The sequence below is a fragment of the Lepidochelys olivacea genome (genome assembly GCF_965140295.1).
Source record: "Lepidochelys olivacea isolate rLepOli2 genome assembly, chromosome: 4".
In the NCBI taxonomy this organism is placed as follows: domain Eukaryota; kingdom Metazoa; phylum Chordata; order Testudines; family Cheloniidae; genus Lepidochelys; species Lepidochelys olivacea.
Window position 1 is genome coordinate 62,071,362 of NC_140414.1, and position 19,860 is coordinate 62,091,221.

Here is a 19,860-nt window from a genome sequence, read left to right on the forward strand (position 1 = left end):
TAAAAGCCCCATTTTTTAATTTACATGGAGCTGCCAGAGAAACCTAGTTTGCTGAATCCAATTGCCACAGACTCCAGAGTGTCCTGCCACAAAATCCACGGACTTTCTGTATAAATTTTTTTTAATTAAAAAGTGTCTGTACACCATTTAAGGCCAGTCCTCCATTCAAAGCTCACCTTGATGTGCCTTGGTTTGACAGCAAAATGATTTATCATCACTGGCCACTAAGACCAGGTCAGGATATTGGTAAGAACCTTAGCTTTTAGTTCCTTTTGCTAATTTAAAACAAATATGTAGATTCAAAAATTTAAAAATAGGCACCTAGGGCCTCAATCAGTAGGATATGGATCAGGCCCTAAAAGCCTATATGCAAAATTTGCATATACTTGAAGCTGATAAATATAAGTGTAAATCTCTATGAATACTTATGTGTTTTGTACACACAAGTATGTAATATGAATACATCATTACCTAATGCATACTTTGTATGTGCCACTTCATTACCAATGTTTGAAAATTTGTATTTTTGTATATTTAATTAACTGTTGATTAATCGCAGTTAACTCACATGATCAACAAAAATTAATTAAAAATATAATTTTCACAATTATTCACAGTTTTAATTGCTCTGTTACACAATAGAATACCAAATTGAAATTTATTAAATATTTTGGATGTTTTTCTACATTTTCATATATATTGTATTCTCTGTTGTAATTGAAATCAGTGTATATTATTTTTATTACGAATACTTGCACTGTAAAAATGACAAACAAAAGAAATAGCATTTTTCAATTCACTTCATAGAAGTACTGTAGTGCAATCTCTTTGTCATGAAAGTGAAGCTTATAAATGTAGATTTTTTTTGTTGCATAACTGCACTCAAAAACAAAACAATGTAAAACTTCAGCACTTATAAGTTCACACAGTCCTACTTTTTGTTCAGCCAATCACTATGACAAATAAGTTTGTTTACATTTATGGGAGATAATGCTGCCCTCCTCTTATTTACAATGTCACCAGAAAGTGAGAACAGGCATGGGCATGGCACTTTTGCAGCTGGCATTGCAAGGTATTTACATGCCAGATATGCTAAACATTCATATGACCCTTCCTGCTTCGGCCACCATTCCAGAGAACATGCTTCCATGCTGATGATGCTTGTTAAAAAAAAATGGGTTAATTAAATTTGGGACTGAACTCCTTGGGGGAGAATTGCATGTCCCCTGCTCTGTTTCACCCGCATTCTGCCATACATTTCATGTTATAGCAGTCTCGGATGATGACCCAGCACATGTTGTTCATTTTAAGAACACTTTCACTGCAGAATTGACAAAACACAAAGAAGGTACCAATGTGAAATATCCAAAGATAGCAACAGCACTCAACCCAAGTTTTAAGAATCTGAAGTGGCTTCCAAAATCTGAGAGGGATGAGGTGTGGAGCATGCTTTCAGGGGACAAAGTCTTAAAAGAGCAACACTCCAATGTGGAAACTACAGAACCTGAACCACCAAAAAAGAAAATCAACCTTCTGCTGGTGGCATCTGACTCAGATAATGAAAATGAACATGTGTCAGTCCACACTGCTTTGGATTGTTATCGAGCAGAACCTGTCATCAGCATGGACACGTGTCCCCTGGAATGGTGGTTGAAGCATGAAGGGACACATGAATCTTTAGTGCAACTGGCATATAAATATCTTGCAACGCCAGTTACAGCAGTGCCATGAGAATGCCTGTTCTCACATTCAGGTGATGTTGAAGTGGGCAGCACTATCTCCTGAAAATGTAAACAAACTTGTTTGTCTGAGTGATTGGCTGAATAAGATGTAGGACTGAGTGGACTTGCAGGCACTAAAATCTTACATTGTTTTATTTTGGGGGGTTTTTTGTACATAATTCTACATTTGTAAGTTCAACTTTCAATTGTATTAGGTGAATTGAAAAATCCTATTTTTTTAATTTTTTTTACAGTGCAAGTACTTGTAATAAAAATAAATATAAAGTGAGCACTGTATACTTTGTATTCTGTGTTATAATTGAAATCAGTATATTTGAAAACATCCAAAAATATTTAAATAAATGGTATTCTATTATTAATGTTAGGGTCACATTGACAGGTTTCAGAGTAACAGCCGTGTTAGTCTGTATCCTTGCTCATATTTGATAGTCCCTAACTAATGTGACTAGTCACATTAATTTCAGTGGAACATCACATGGAGTACCCTTCCTAAACACAAAGTGTATCACAGTTTGGCTCTTAATGATACTTACAACAACAGTCTGGTCTCAGCAATCTCCACTGAGTGCCCATGTGGGCCGACTGTAGAGTGACAAGACCCGGAAACTCTCTGCTGGGCCACTGGTCTGGCATTTGAGACATTAAAAGCATTTGATAACTATTACATGTAGAGTGCACTATGAGATTTCACACTCTCCATTCCTCAAGGTAAGGTGTGTAAAAGAGAAACTTCCAGATGAGGTAAGCCTAGGAAAGTTCTTACTGGCTCAGCCATTAAGTTCCCTTTTTCATTTACCTGGAGAAGCTGCTACTTATGGTATTACGAGTAGAGGGGCGAATAATGGATTTTTTCAGTTTGCTTGCAATTAAAAAAATAAAATAAAAAAAAGTTTTGTTTAGCATTGAACTGAAAGTGAAATTTTACATTTTTGGTGAATCAAAAAGACAGACGACATTTCAAGTTGGGTAGAATTAAACGTTTTATTCAATTGATGAATTTTTGTTTGTTTCAATTTTAGGCATTCTAATTAAAGCAAAGGACTAAACTCTTTAAACACCTGGAGGAGGAGAGGCAGTGCTGCCCTCCTTATAACTTTTAGCTCAGTGGGAGGGAATTCAGTTGGGACATTGTAGATGAGGTTCAATTCCCCGCTTTGCTTCATGTGGAGAAGGGATTTGCACTTGGGGCTCCCACATTGCAGAAAAATACCCTAACCACTGGGGACTAGGATTTTCTAGTGAGGGGAGAAAGGAAGCAATCAGTCTCTCCTGTGGAAGCTGTTACACTTTGTATACATAATTAAACAGTCATTGGAGCATGAACTTGAGCCTGGGTATCCCACAATGTAGGTAGGTGCCCTAACCACCAAGCCATACAGTCATTCATACTCTCTTTCCCTGGCTCAATGACTATTCATTATCATCATAAATGACTATGAACTGCCACTATGAATGACAATGAATAGTCATTAGGCCAGGGACAGAGAGGGGTAACTACAAGTGCAGTGAAATTCCCACAGTGGTCTCCCACCTGTGATTTTGTGCATACAGAAAATACACCCACGAGAGGGATGGAACTGCTAATCACAGATAATCTACTCTGCATATTTTCTCACAGATAATAGATACAACAGCTATGAGGAAACTGTACAGGACTACATTATGGCAATCACCATACAGGGACTTCTAAGCTGTGGGTTGTTGAACCGACACTCTTATGATAAATGTTTTTAAATGAGATATTGTGGTGTGTCACAGGGTGCACACAGGTTCTCTGCCTCGCGTCCCTGTGCTCTTGTGCTTAGGCTGGTCAATGCCTCTTTCAGTTGTGTCACCAGTGTCTTTTTATTTACAGTGCTTAGGGCAGCCCCACTTCCCCCAACACCGATCCCCACACTGACCCTTCCCTGGGTCTTCTGGTCCCTGAGGCTTCCTGCAGTCGGTAGAGACAGAGCTGCAGTCCCCCTGTCTTCCCCCCTGGCTAGCCTCCTCTCTGAGCCTTTCCCCGGGCTTATATCTCTTCCCACTGTCCAGCCCAGCTGGCTCCACTGGGCTCAGATGATTCCCCTGAGCCTGCCCTCGTTAGGGTCTACAGCTGAACTCCTCGCTGAGTATCTGGGCCCCTGTACCTGGCTGCTGTGCCGGGAAGCAGGGGGAGCTACTCCTTTAGCAGGACATCCAAGGGGTTTATACCCCTGCCCTGCCATATGGTGTATCATTCAAAATAATCTGGCTAAGTAATCAAACGTTGATATACCATCTGCGGGTAGTCCATGCGTGGAATGCAGAAATTCTGTGATATTTTTGGGAGGAAGTAGACACATCCCTGCAATGATCAGTAGCTAAGTTGATAAATAGGTATTGATATGGCAATAGTAGTTGTATATATTGCAGTGGGGCCAATGGCAGAAGTGTTGTTGTCACCAATGTCCTAGTCTGGAGGAAAGGTACAGGTTGCTCTGGCTGAGCAACAATCAAGGAAACAGCTGGACCCAATGGTCATGGCCTTCTGAGTCACCTGACAACTCTAAAACACAGCAGTCAGGCAGGGATGATAGGCTCAGTGGGAGTAAAGACATCCCCTTCCCCAGGTCAATCATAAGAGGGAGTGTGGACAGTGAAGACTTACCACAAACACTAACTACCTCAACACACTTTTTTATGTAGGACAGGCTGGCTGAGCTTTCCCAGCCTCATCATCTTCCGTCTCCTCCACAAAGACTGCGCTGTGGGGGTTACTGCAGCCCCAGCTGTCTCTGGACCCCCTGCATGGGGGAAACAGAGGAGCAGGATCTAGAAGCATGACCAGAAAGGTGCAATTCAAAGAAACTCCCATAGTGCACTATGATACAATATATCTCTTTGAAGGGGTATATATGGTATCCTCTGACTATTTCCCTCAATTTATATTAATGACCGACATCTGACCATAGAAAAGTCAAAAGGAACATTTTCTTGTTTTGGTGTTCTTGAGGAAATAGTAACTGGCAATGGGCCATAGTTTGCAGATCTAAATTCCAAGTTTTTTAGTTACAACATGATTTCAAGCACATTATTTCCAGCATCCAGTCCCCACAAGGGAATGGTTTGGTACAGACAGCAGTACAGATTGCTAAGAGAATTCTAAAATAGAAAGAACCTATATCAGCCTTGTTGAGCTATCCGGCAATCTCTATGTCTGTTCACTAAATAAACCCAGCTCAGTTGCTTATGGATTGAAAGGTCAGAAAAACACTGTCCTGCTTAAAGGATGGGAGGCTCACGGGTTCCAAATATAAGAGTTCTTGGGCTTTCATTAACTATTGGAATGAAGCCCAAAAGTTTACAATAATTTAAACCAGGTGAGCTAGTCCAGATAAAACTGGATGAGAAAACACATTAGTTATCATCAGGTGATGTTACTGGATACAGCTGAACCCTGAAGCATGACATGGGTGAGACTGATGAAGGTACTCGGTGCAGAAGAAACTGGTGGCTGGTTCCAAACCATAACACATGTGACTGTCAAGGTTCCTCCCCCACTCTGAACTCTAGGGTACAGATGTGGGGACCTGCATGAAAAACCTCCTAAGCTTATCTTTACCAGCTTAGGTCAAAACTTCCCCAAGGTAACAAATATTACCCCCGTTATCCTTGGAATGGCCGCTACCACCACCAAACTAATACTGGTTACTGGGGAAGAGCTGTTTGGACGCGTCCTTCCCCCCAAAATACTTCCCAAAACCTTGCACCCCACTTCCTGGACAAGGTTTGGTAAAAAGCCTCACCAATTTGCCTAGGTGACTACAGACCCAGACCCTTGGATCTTAAGAACAATGAACAATCCTCCCAACACTTGCACTCCCCCTTTCCTGGGAAATGTTGGATAAAAAGCCTCACCAATTTGCATAGGTGACCACAGACCCAAACCCTTGGATCTGAGAACAATGAAAAAGCATTCAGTGTTTTACAAGAAGACTTTTAATAAAAAATAGAAGTAAATAGAAATAAAGAAATCCCCCCTGTAAAATCAGGATGGTATATATCTTACAGGGTAATTAGATTCAAAAACATAGAGAACCCCTCTAGGCAAAACCTTAAGTTACAAAAAAGATACACAGACAGAAATAGTTATTCTATTCAGCACAATTCTTTTCTCAGCCATTTAAAGAAATCATAATCTAACACATACCTAGCTAGATTACTTACTAAAAGTTCTAAGACTCCATTCCTGTTCTGTCCCCGGCCAAGACGACTACAGACAGACACCCAAACCCTTTGTTTCTCTCCCTCCTCCCAGCTTTTGAAAGTATCTTGTCTCCTCATTGGTCATTTTGGTCAGGTGCCAGCGAGGTTACCTTTAGCTTCTTAACCCTTTACAGGTGAGAGGAGCTTTCCCCTGGCCAGGAGGGATTTCAAAGGGTTTTACCCTTCCCTTTATATTTATGACACGCCCCCCAAATCTCAGCTAGGGTGAAACACTGGCTGGGATTTCTTCCTGGAGCTCTAGGAAAACAGAGTTAATAAGACACATGCATCTCTAAATATACTACCAAGTACATAAAGACTAACAATATTTTCCACATCTCAAGGACGATTTTAACCAGTTGATTCTGGGAAACTTTCACGGGAGAGTGCATCAGCCACTTTGTTAGAAGCTCCTGAGATGTGTTGGATGTCGAAATCAAAATCTTGGAGAGCTAAACTCCACCGAAGAAGTTTTCTGTTAGTTTCTTTGACGGTGTGAAGCCACTTTAGTGCAGCATGGTCGGTTTGCAGGTGGAAACGCCGTCCCCAAACATATGGGCGTAGCTTTTCCAGAGCGTAGACAATGGCATAACATTCTTTTTCAGTGACTGACCAGTTGCTTTCCCTCTCAGACAGTTTTTTGCTGAGAAACACTACAGGGTGGAATTCTTGATCAGGTCCTTTCTGCATTAAAACTGCTCCCACACCACGCTCGGATGCATCTGTGGTTACTAGGAACGGTTTGTCAAAGTCTGGGGCCCTTAGTACAGGGTCAGACATGAGTGTCGCTTTAAGCTTGTTAAAGGCCTTCTGACACTTTCCGGTCCACTGAACAGCATTTGGCTGTTTCTTTTTGGTTAGGTCTGTCAGTGGGGCAGCGATTTGGCTGTAGTGCGGTACAAATCGTCTGTAATAACCGGCCAAGCCTAAGAAGGATTGAACCTGTTTCTTTGACTTTGGGACAGGCCACTTTTGGATAGCATCCACTTTGGCCTGTAGGGGGCTGATAGTTCCTTGACCCACCTGGTGTCCAAGGTAAGTCACTCGGTTTAGGCCTATTTGACACTTCTTAGCCTTAACAGTTAGTCCTGCCTCCCTTATGCGCTCAAGGACTTTTTGTAGATGTTCCAGGTGGTCTGCCCAGGAATCCGAAAATATGGCCACATCGTCAAGGTAGGCGACTGCATATTCTCCTAATCCCGCTAGGAGACCATCTACAAGTCTTTGGAAAGTGGCGGGTGCATTTCGCAGCCCGAAAGGGAGTACATTAAATTCATACAGCCCGAGATGTGTGATGAAGGCTGACCTTTCCTTGGCAGATTCATCTAGCGGTACCTGCCAGTACCCCTTGGTTAAGTCCAAGGTAGAGATGAACTGGGCCCGTCCCAGTTTCTCTAATAGTTCATCAGTGCGTGGCATTGGATAATTGTCTGGGCGAGTTACAGCATTTAGCTTACGGTAGTCCACGCAAAAACATATTTCCCCATCTGGTTTGGGAACTAGAACCACTGGAGATGCCCATGCACTTTCAGAGGGGCGGATTACACCCATCTGTAACATATCCTGGATCTCCCGTTCTATAGCAGTTTTAGCTTGAGGAGACACCCGGTAAGGTTGGACCCTAATTGGGTGAGCATTACCTGTGTCAATGGAGTGGTATGCCCGTTCAGTCAGTCCTGGGGTGGCTGAGAACGTTGGCGCGTAGCTAGTGCACAGCTCCTGGATCTGCTGTCGCTGCATACGCCCAAGGGTCATGGAGAGGTTCACCTCTTCCACACCACCAGCACATTTCCCTTCGTAGTAGACACCTTCAGGCCACTCAGCGTCGTCTCCTCCCTGGGCTGTAAACTGACAAACCTTTAATTCTCTGGATCGATTAGAAGAGCTGAGAGGCGGTGGGTTGCTCCGTGCCGCCGTCCAAGCTCTCTGGAGGCTTTCATCTGCTTCCTGTTCGGTCTGGAACTGTTCCCTTGATGCTGGAGACATCAGTTCCTCATTGGATTGGGGACATAGGCTTGGTCCCTCTGGAAGCGATATAGGGGATGGAGCTGTTTCTGTTGACTGTGAACCGCTCTCCGCTGGTGCACTATGTTGGGATTCAGGCTCCGGCTGAGCCTCTTGTGTAGGGTTATCGGCTGCTGCCAGTTCAGGTTCGGTGGGGCCCTCTGGTGTTGAGGTTGCAAGTACTGGATTCAGTGCTGGCACGGGGTCTGGTGTTGGTTGTTTGGCTGGTTCCGGTTCTGGGACTGGTTCCGTCTGGGTCTCTGGGACTGGATCCACTACTGCTGTTGCAGACATTGGCCTGGGGTCCAGGTCCATCACCTCTGACTGGGTCCTGATAGAAGTTTCCGGAACAGAGCTAGGCCTCACGGCTTGTTTAGCCTGGTTGCGGGTGACCATTCCCACCCTCTTGGCCTGCTTCACATGATTGGCCAAGTCTTCCCCCAACAGCATGGAGATGGGATAATCATCATAGACTGCAAAAGTCCACATTCCTGACCAGCCCTTGTACTGGACAGGCAACTTGGCTGTAGGCAAATTGAAAGAGTTGGACTTGAAGGGTTGAATCGTCACTTGGATCTCTGGGTTGATTAAATTGGGGTCCACTAAGGAAGCATGGATAGCTGACACTTGTGCTCCGGTGTCCCTCCACGCGGTGACCTTCTTCCCACCCACACTCACAGTTTCCCTCCGCTCCAAGGGTATCTGGGAGGTATCTGGGCCTGTGGACCTCTGGTGTGATTCCGGTGCAATGAACTGTAATCTGTTGGGGTTCTTGGGGCAGTTGGCCTTTACATGCCCCAGCTCGTTACACTTAAAACATCGTCCAGCTGACGGGTCACTGGGGCGAGGAGGGTTGCTGGAGAACGGGGTGGTGGGACGATAAGGGGTCTGGAGGGTTCTTTGGGAGGTAGGTGGGGCTTTGGGCGGCCCCCGGTAATAGGGTGTGGTCTGGGGTGGTCCCTTCTGGTCTCCGCTCCAACTGCGACCAGTTTTCTTCTTCTCTGCCACCTCCACCCATCTGGCTCCAATCTCTCCTGCCTCAATTACAGTTTTGGGTTTCCCATCTAGGATGTATCTTTCTATTTCCTCAGGAACACCCTCTAAGAATTGTTCCATTTGCATTAGGAAGGGCAAATTTACTGGAGATTCAACACTTGCTCCTGATATCCAGGCATCCCAATGTTTTACAATGTGGTAGGCATGTCGGGTAAATGACATGTCTGGTTTCCACCTTAGGGCTCTGAACCTCCGACGAGACTGCTCGGGTGTTATCCCCATTCTGACTCTCGCCTTGGATTTAAACAGTTCATACTTGTTCATGTGTTCTTTAGGCATTTCAGCTGCCACCTCAGCTAAGGGTCCACTGAGCTGCGGCCTCAGCTCTACCATGTATTGGTCAGTAGAGATGTTGTACCCAAGGCAGGCCCTTTCGAAGTTTTCTAAGAAGGCCTCAGTATCATCACCTGCCTTGTAGGTGGGGAACTTTCTGGGATGGAAAGTGGTACCTGGAGAAGGATTGCTAGGGTTTGTTGGTATATTCTGCTGGGCCTTTATCCTCTCCATCTCCTCCACATGCTTCCTTGCCTCCATTTCCCTCTTGTGGGCAGCCTCCTGTACCTCCTTCTCCAGCCGCATGAGTTCTATCTGTCTTTCATGTTCCCTTTGTTTTTCCTCAGCCTGAAATTTGGCTAATTCCAGCTGTAGTCGAGCTGAGGATTTGGCCATTCTAACCTCTCTGTTTTTAACTAACTTTACACCCGAGGTTTAGAAATAAACAAACAAAACTTGGCTGTAAACTTTTGCTGTGCTGGAATAGAGTACCTATTCTCTGATAGTGATTGTCAGCCTACAGAAAAAGACAATTCCCTTGTCTCTGCTCTGGGCCCAAATTAAAGCAAAAAACCTCCAACTACTTGGAAAACTGCTTACCCAGCCCAAAGAAAAAAAAAATTTCTTTTCAAACCTGTGCTCCTTGTAAAACAAAACAAAAAAAATCAAAATCCAAAAAAAAAACCCTGCCACTTTTGTCTCCAGGCAAATGGGTAGAGCACACACCCCCTATTTACTTTTAGGAAGAAAAGAAAAAAAAAAACCTCTGGGTTGGAAGACTGTGAATTTCCCTGCAGGAGTTAAGTACCCTGCCTCCAGGCAAGAAAACCTGCAATTCACAAGATAATCCCCTTTTGTCTCTGCTTGGCCACAAAGCAGAGAGAAACCAAGCTGCTTTCAGTTTCAAAGCTGCCTTCTGGACTTCCTAAAAATTCCTTTTTAAAATCTGTATTTCTAGTTCAAAAAATCTCAACTGGATCTCAAAATGATTTCAGGTTAATCCCACCACTGTGCCACCATGTCAAGGTTCCTCCCCCACTCTGAACTCTAGGGTACAGATGTGGGGACCTGCATGAAAAACCTCCTAAGCTTATCTTTACCAGCTTAGGTCAAAACTTCCCCAAGGTAACAAATATTACCCCCGTTATCCTTGGAATGGCCGCTACCACCACCAAACTAATACTGGTTACTGGGGAAGAGCTGTTTGGACGCGTCCTTCCCCCCAAAATACTTCCCAAAACCTTGCACCCCACTTCCTGGACAAGGTTTGGTAAAAAGCCTCACCAATTTGCCTAGGTGACTACAGACCCAGACCCTTGGATCTTAAGAACAATGAACAATCCTCCCAACACTTGCACTCCCCCTTTCCTGGGAAATGTTGGATAAAAAGCCTCACCAATTTGCATAGGTGACCACAGACCCAAACCCTTGGATCTGAGAACAATGAAAAAGCATTCAGTGTTTTACAAGAAGACTTTTAATAAAAAATAGAAGTAAATAGAAATAAAGAAATCCCCCCTGTAAAATCAGGATGGTATATATCTTACAGGGTAATTAGATTCAAAAACATAGAGAACCCCTCTAGGCAAAACCTTAAGTTACAAAAAAGATACACAGACAGAAATAGTTATTCTATTCAGCACAATTCTTTTCTCAGCCATTTAAAGAAATCATAATCTAACACATACCTAGCTAGATTACTTACTAAAAGTTCTAAGACTCCATTCCTGTTCTGTCCCCGGCCAAGACGACTACAGACAGACACCCAAACCCTTTGTTTCTCTCCCTCCTCCCAGCTTTTGAAAGTATCTTGTCTCCTCATTGGTCATTTTGGTCAGGTGCCAGCGAGGTTACCTTTAGCTTCTTAACCCTTTACAGGTGAGAGGAGCTTTCCCCTGGCCAGGAGGGATTTCAAAGGGTTTTACCCTTCCCTTTATATTTATGACAGTGACCATAGTAGCAAGGATGCTTACAATATGAGTGAAGAGAGAATCCTAAACCTAATGAATAGCAGCCTACATTCTGGGGATTTCAAAATCTGAAATCCCCCACAAGACTAGAAGATGACAAGATCTGGATGAATGGTCAGTTGCTCATTTGGATCTGTAATTTGTTGTTAAATATTAATTCTTGTTAAATATGGTTTATACTTGCAAGCGAAGAGGGAATAGGGAAGAAAATAGAGATATTCTGCTGTTAAACCACTAGCAGAAAATCATGTAGGAGGGGACAGGAAAGGGTCTAAGCAGAAGTTCTACAGTAAAGCAGTCAGACAGACAGACAGAAACTATGTTTAGTCATAATACTATTTTTCTTATTCTAATAAAGTTCCATGTTCAGTGTTGGAAGCAAACGATTCTTTCTATGAGTTCTTATCATGGTTACATGACAGTTTCGCTCTTTGTGGGATGGATGTTGCATGCAACTAATATTTTACACTTGTGGTCAGATTCTGTCTCCCTTATTCACTATGAGTAATACCTTGCTCCAGGAGGAATCTAATTGATTCCAACCTAACTGTATGAAACTACATAAAGTACTAGTCAGTATGGGTAAGGGTAGCAAAACCTAGCCCTATGAAGTTTGCAAAGAAACAAGATTCTGGCTTTGTTATAGTGACAGTTCGACTCAATTGTAGATAGATAAAAATGTAATCAGGAGGCATCTTAAAATAAAATATTACTCAATATTTAAAAAAAACAAATTAGAAACAGCAAGTTTGGTGAAAGTAAATATCATAAATCAAAAAAACAGTGAATGAATAAGATCTTGCTCTGAGTCTGCATGTTGAAAGAGAAGCATCATCAAAAATCATCAGGCTGTATATTGGTGCAGGGCAGAGCCTGTAGTTCATCAGAAAACGGCAATAGTTTTGCAAGGGGAACTGCTTCTGTTTATAGTAATCCAGGAGGCAATGCATTTCTTTTTTTAGTAATTTTTGCAAAATGTTGAATGTGTTTTTCTTTTCACTTCTATATTTACCTAATTAAAATGTAGTTCACTGGTGGGAGGTGAGATGGGGCTCATACAAATACTGATCAAGAAAACAATACTCTTTTTTTTTTGGAAGCATTTGTTGGGAAAATCCACTTGATCAGAATCTTTTCAAAGCATCATGTCAGTTTCCTAAACTCTTTTACTTGTTACTAGTCAGATGGTCAATAAACCTGTAGCAAATCTACCTGAAAGGTTTTCTGTCATTTATTTTTTTAAGTATAAAGAATGATCTTGCAAGAGCTAAGAAGTGCAATCCCTAATGGATGTATAAATTGCAGCTTAATGACACATTATGAAATGTATAACATACAGTTGTTTACCCAAAACATTTATCCTGACCATTTTTTTAAATCTTCTTCCTTTCGTATACTACAGACTTCTTCTTATTCAGTATAATGGCAGCTTGAGCCTTAGTCTCTGGGGAATATCTGGAAGACATTTTAGTATAATTCTTCAAGTACCTCATTAGGGTGATGAAAAGCACATGATGAAGGGGCAGTGCCATGTTCGAAGAGCTAGGGGTTCCTGTTGTCTTGAATTATTAACGAGTCATATTCAGTGGCCTGCTACTGTCTGCCTGCCTACAGCAGGTGGTACCCCACTGCCTTTCACTTGGAAAGCATCTACTTGCTCTGAGCCTCCCCAGAGCTTGCTACAGTCATTTGTTCGATTTAAGACAGACACTGTCATTATTCTGTGTAGCACTTCACAGAAATACTTCCTACTAAATGCTTGAACCATCTGAGCAGCACCAGGCAGGCTTCATTAATAATGCATCCAGGCTTATCAATAGATTTAGACAACTACTATTTAGAAGCTTCTTCAGAACGAGTGGTTTTTTTCACACCAGTTAGCTTCATTCTGTCAGTTCCTTGATGTAGACATTACATCCAACTGAGTTCTGAAAGCCAGAGGTGCTAAAATTGTATTTGAGCTGCTCCCTTGCTTTGGAGCACTGTTTGACTGATGTAACTCCTAAGATTATCCCCTCTGTTGCACTCTTCTTTTGTATTTCTTTTTAATTTAGACTATAAAGAAAATTTGCAGTTATCTTGCCTTAAAGTTCATTGCAGCATTGGCTTCACATTCCTAACAACTTAAGCTTCCACCAGCAACTCTCTGGACTCAATTCATTAATAAGATAGAAAATAAAATAATAATTCATAAATATATTTGCACAGTAGTGGCCATCCCCCTTACCACCAAAGCACTCAGGGAGTAAGTGACTGTGTTGCAAAATAAAACAAGAGTACATACAAAAACAACAAAATGCTGCCCCATTCAAATACAAACAAATGAAGGGTCCAAATTAACATAGGGATAGAAAAGAAAAGTGATAAATATATTGTCAAAACTGTCATTTATAAAAACCTGGAATATACATGTTCTGGTTACAGAGCAAGCTGCGTTTAGACTCCTTTTAGTCTCTCACAAGTACACCCCTCTGGTGACTGGTTTTGTGATCTTCACCCTCTCTGGGCTACACAGTCCTACCTCAGTTAGACTGGGCCTCTACTCTGCAGCTCCCTGTTTCTCAGCAGTGTTAACCCCACGTTCCCACCTGCATTTGGTACTTGTAAACCCTTTTCTTCCAGGAGCCTGTGACCAGAGAGCTGGTTAAAGTGACTCAAAAAGAAGCTTCTTCAAAACAAAGCATTATTTATTTACCCAAAGGTACATAGCATGCAGAGCAAAGGGATAAAACAATAAAGGCCTACACACATGGGTCTTACCTACACCATAATCTTTTACTGAAAGCTTTTGTAAGATCTCTTTAGACAAGTTACCACCATTTCTTGGTTGGGAGAATCAGTCTGCTTACTGCAGTTTCTGTCTCTCTGTCAGAGACTCTGCTCCAGCTGCTGCTGATAACCCACTCAACCTCCTTCTCCATATCCTTTTCTAGGCCTGGGATGGTTTTGTATCCCCTTTATCTTAGGAATAGGTCTGGGAAGGGTAAACCTTGCTATGCTGGTAGGAGCCCGACAGGTATATTCCTCAATTCATAGCTCTCGCTGTTGTTCCCATAATGAGCCTGATGTCTCCCATTGTTTTATTTTCTCTTTGCTTCCCTTTAACAACTGCCTTTGATTTAACTCTATGCAATCAGGCATGATTATATCAAAACTTTAAACAGAGGTGCATATAATATACACAACTCCCTCATTCTCTACAATATAGAAGGTTTCATTTTTTATTCTAAATATAGGGAGTTGTAATGGAATTCAGTGGAAAATACAAAGACAGGAATAGAAACAGATTAAGGGTCTAGTACTTATAGTCCCAATAACTTTTATGATGCATGGTCAGCCCTTAAAATAACTGGATCATATTTCTTTATTGTACTTGGGGCACAATCCAATTCTTATTAAAGTCAAGGAGAGTCTTTCCATTGATTTCAGTGGCATATGCTTAGATACGTGGGGACTGGAGAACTATATCGCCAGCTGAGCCTTGAACTAATGGATAAGGGCTTTAACGGGCATCCACTGAAGCCATTGGCAAATTCTCATGGTCCTTGGTGGGGCAAGATATGGGCCTAATGAAAGGAACAATAGTCAAGTCAGTTGCGTTAGCGTAAGCACTGCAAGTGTGCCTGAGGCACAGAGGAAGCTGTTGCTGTGCCTATGGTAGAGGTTTCCTTTTCAAGTAGCTGCCAAGAGCAGAACATGCAGCACAACTTTGCAATGCCCCGAAGACTTTTTTGTTTTTTTTTTTTTAAAAAAGAAAGAATATTTTATCCCAATTGTTATATGTAAATATCAGATATACTGTGGAAAAGGCAGGAACTTACTTCAACCATGACTAATCAGGTTCCTCTGAATTTAGTTGTATACAAGATTAAACTTTTCATGAAAAAAAGTTTTTAAAGTGAATTTAGCGCTCATGAAAGTTGACAGGCTGACAGCCTTGAAGAAGTCTGACAGCCTGTATTTACCTACAGAACAGCTCCAGCTCAGGAATCCCACCCGATCGATATACCTTAACCTTGTTCTGGAAGGAACACTCTTGGAGTGAAAAGGGAGTTCAGGATCTTTGCTGAGACTGCTAACAAGGTTCTGCTATGTGCCAGTAGTAATAGTAGCTGTGACTTGGACACCCATGCATCAGCAACTTCACCATGGCCACTAACTCATTAACAATGGTTTTAAAATTGTGATTTTATCATGACTCTTTGGAGAGGTGTGGGGTGAGGGTGGGGGGTCTTCTGTTCTTGCTGGGGAGAGGAAGGAAATGTGAGATGTTCAAAAGCCATCAGTTAAAACAGGTAAAAAAGGTACAACTGACCACATGGACACTATTTATCCATAGGTTATATAAATGGCCTTTTACAAAGCACTTTCAGGTTATAACGGTTTCAGTTTTGATGACATCAGAATGTATAGGAGCGAATCAGAGTTCTGTAATTCAGTAGCAACTACTGTGGGACCACCACCATGAAAACATTGGTTAATATTCGTAGTGCTTTTATAAGATGTATATTGCTATACAATGCTAGGCGTTGTTTACCAATAATGAATTAGGAATGGGTTAGGCTGAAGGAGAGTTGTGCAGGTGCTGCAAGTCAATGCACTTGTGTTCATTTGTCCCAAGAGAAGAAATCCTCCCTACTACAATTACCTCTATTCATTAGAGCTAAAAGTCATCTGTGGGGTGAAGGACAAGCGCAAGACCAGCCACATCACTTAAGCCTACCACTAGGGATATGGGGTGGGGTGGGGTGTGTAGGTAGAAAGGCCACACAGCAGAGAAAGTCTCAGCTCTGGTACTACACCAGTGTGAATGGGCAAGAAAGTGAATGTAGGATCCCCTTATCCACTTGGTCCTTATCTTCATGGCATTCCATGGCCTGAGTGCAGCTGGGAGTGACCCTCCCAGCCCAGACAGACAGACTCCCACTATGGGGGCTTGAGCTAGTGCACTAAAAATAGCAGTATAGACATTGCAGCTTGGGCTGGAGCCCAGACTCAAACCTAGGAGGGCAGTTAGGCTTGAGAGCCTGAGCTCCAGCCCAAGCTGCAATGTCTACACTGTTATTTTTAGCCTGCTAGCTCAAGTCTGTCTAAGCAGGCTAGGAGACTTACTACCAGTTGCAGTGTCAACATACCCTAAAAGGCAGACAGATAGACAGCAGATGTGCTCCTCTGGCTCAGTGGAGCTCTCAACAATAAAAGTTAACTTTGTTTGTGCAGGAGACAGAACTTTTTCTAGGGGCGATCTGAGACTGTGGTATTCATCCAGAAGCTAAGAACCATCACAACCCTCACAACTTTCCACACCAAGCACAAGGCACATTTCTTTGACATTGTTTTCTCAACATAAACTGAGACCAACAAATATATATATATGGAAATGTTATATCAGTTTTTAAATAGGTAGGTAGGTAGTTTTTAAAACAAACAGACAAAAAAAACCCATCAAAACAAGACATTCCACTATACACACTTCTCCCCTTGGCGAGAGGAATAGAGAACAACCAACATGTGACAGATGCTTAGTCACATTACTTAATGAACTACTGAAAGGTGTTCACATACTACAGTGATGTTAAATACAGTATAAGAACCTATATAGAATAGAAGTGCAGGAGTAGTGGCCATGGGGCAGTGCTATAGCTCCATGCCTTGGCCCTGGGTTAGGGAAATTTCTCCTCCCCAGCCCATCCCCACCTCTCTGGTATATAGCCCAATTACACTTTTGCTCTGGGTGAAGTGATTTCACCCTGAGGCAGTTCTGCTTTTTCTGCTTTCCCTCAAATACGGATAACATCCTAACGTTTTACAATATCTCTTGCTCTCTTGTTTCATGCGCAGTTAAGAAAAAAGAAGCCAATAAAATAAAACTATTTTAATAATTTTTAAAGAGGTTTTAAATGACACACACTTTATCAAGGTCGATGAAAACGACACCAGTGTCAGAGGGCAACAGGTTGCTAATAAATACAATAGTTGAGAAAAATACTATTCTTGTCATGGAAAAAAATGTATTCTGAGAGAAATAATACTTGTATAATTCATTTCTGAAAGCTATGGAGACTTCTTGGATGAGGAATGTAGTTATTAAAGGTAAAAGTACACAATATGTTGTAATGAAATGTTTGCACTACACGTTTCATTAAATGGTTTGTGAGCCATCTGGGAAATTCCATTTCTCCCCCACCAAGAAACAATGTTTATACAGGGTAGTATCACTAGAGGGAGTGCATAGAGCAACACTGGAAAAGAAAACATCTAGACTTAAAATCACCAAGACTATACGTGAAAACACAGCTCAGAACAAATACATTTAAGACTAACTGCTGGGATAGTACAAGAGGCAGGGTTCATAGGATTTGTTGATTTTGTACCTGAGCAGTTAATACTATAAAAAATAAGTTAAAATAGGAACTTTCAAGTGCCTTCTGAGTGACAGGATTGTACAACACTGAGAGTTTCGTATACGTCGTATGTCCAATGGAAAAAAAATTGCTGTCACATGAGACGCTGAAAAGTTTAAAAATTCAGAGGGCACAGCAGGGAGTCTTCCAGAAGAATTCAAAGAACTGACAGATGTTTGGATATGTTGATTATTTGATCTACTATATTTAAAAAGATAAAATACAGAAAAATAAAAAAAAAATTCACAAAAGTGGTCCTGGACTGTGGGCATTGTACCTAAAAGAAATAGGACATATTCATGAACATTCATCAGTGCATCATTTGGGTAACAAATTCTGCCTTTATATTGGGCAATATCTTGAAATAATATCATTTACTGTGCATGCTTTACTGTTTAAGTTCACCATTCTCTGTGTCAGATGTGCAGTCTACTGCACAAGCTACATTGAAGACAAAAGAACTGATTCAAAAGAAGCTCTCTCATATCACCCCCCCCCAAAATAAAACAAGCTAGAAAGCTGTTAGAGGACTTCATCTTCTAAAAAAGAATTTACGATCATGCTGAAGATTATAGACCCAATAGTGTGTACATATAAAGAAAGTTGAAGCCGTGATAGCACTGCAGAAAATTACAGAAATAATGTTTTATATGAATCGCAGGAAACCTTTGTTTATCACATCCTGTAGCCTATTAACTTTAATGGTTTTTCCTAGAACTAGAATTTCAATTAGCTGATTTGAATACTGTAGTATAAAATAAAGATTAAAGTTTTTAAATTCATTATTTTATTTTTATTGTCATAGAATTTTATTAGTTTTCTTTGTGTAATTACAATAATAAATAATTATCTAGGGCCAAATCCTCATTCCTTACTCGAGTAAAATTTCACCAAAGTCAGTGGGAATTTGCCTAAGTAATGTCTGAGAGTGACTGTGGGTACAATTGTGTCCAGGGGAGACACATTCAGAGGGGATGTGCATCTCTGTTGCTTGGTTTGCGGGGGGGGTCCACATGCATCCACAGCAACCTATCCTCTCTCCCTCATCCCAGCAGATGGCATTCTGCAGGTCTGGAGATCCAAACATTGGGAGGACAAGTAGTGGGTGGCTGGAAGGAATAGGTAGTGCCAGATCAGGGTTGAGGGGGAATGTACATCATCCTCCTCCGATGCAGAGATCAGGGTGGGAAGATAACACAGCCCCAGGTCATGGCGTTCCTGAGATCATCATCAACTTCAGAACCCCTGGCAGTGCAACTCCTTGAAGTCACACTTCCAGGGAGCAAGCGTCTGGCAGGGGCACATTAAAGGTGAATCCCCCAAGATCTATAAGTGATCTGCATATCTCAGGAGCTGGTCTGGCAACCTGTTTCTCAGGGGTTGCAGGGAAAAATTCAACCACACTTTTCCCCTTCCCTCCTCTTTTCAATGGAATGACTGGCAATAAATCTCCCTGAGGAGACCCTCACAGAGATTTCCCCCTCTTTTAGCATGTATAGCTGTATCATACCTTCTGGTACAACATTTGCTACCAGCAAAGACAATTGAGTATCAAGGTCATTATTGGAGCCTGCTCCTGCTCCTGGCCATGGCAATAGGAATTTTGTGATTGGCTGTCATAGTAGTGGGACTAGGCTCTTTATTGCTAATTTCACAAACGTTATGTACAGTAAATAATATGCTTTATTAAAATCTAATAAATGCAGAGCAGTGTGAATTTCAGAAGTGATACATTCTACTAGGAGCTGATAATGATCTCTTGGGTGCATATAAACCAAGCAGCATTTGGAAGAGATCTGTTTTCCTTTTCCTTTGGCTCCTTTGAAATGGCAGCTGGGAGTTTTAGATGTGAAACATTATTAATGGTCTATAACATTTTTCTGAGAGTCAAGAGGTCAACTATAAAAGGGATTTTCCCCCCAATATAATATGTTAATCCCACCCCCACATTCAGAATGTTGTCTGAATCCAATACTCCCAAAATCTGAAAGCAGACTATGTATGTGCATATTAAGCAGACCAAGATCCTGATTCCGCAATGAGATGCATCCTTGCCTTCATGTGGAAGTGTACTGATGTTAGTGCAGATCTGCAGTGGTTCAGGTTCTGCTTGAATGCATCTCATTGCAGGATGAAGGCCAGAGATTCTATATTTTGAAAGATCTAACAGTCTGTACAGTTCCT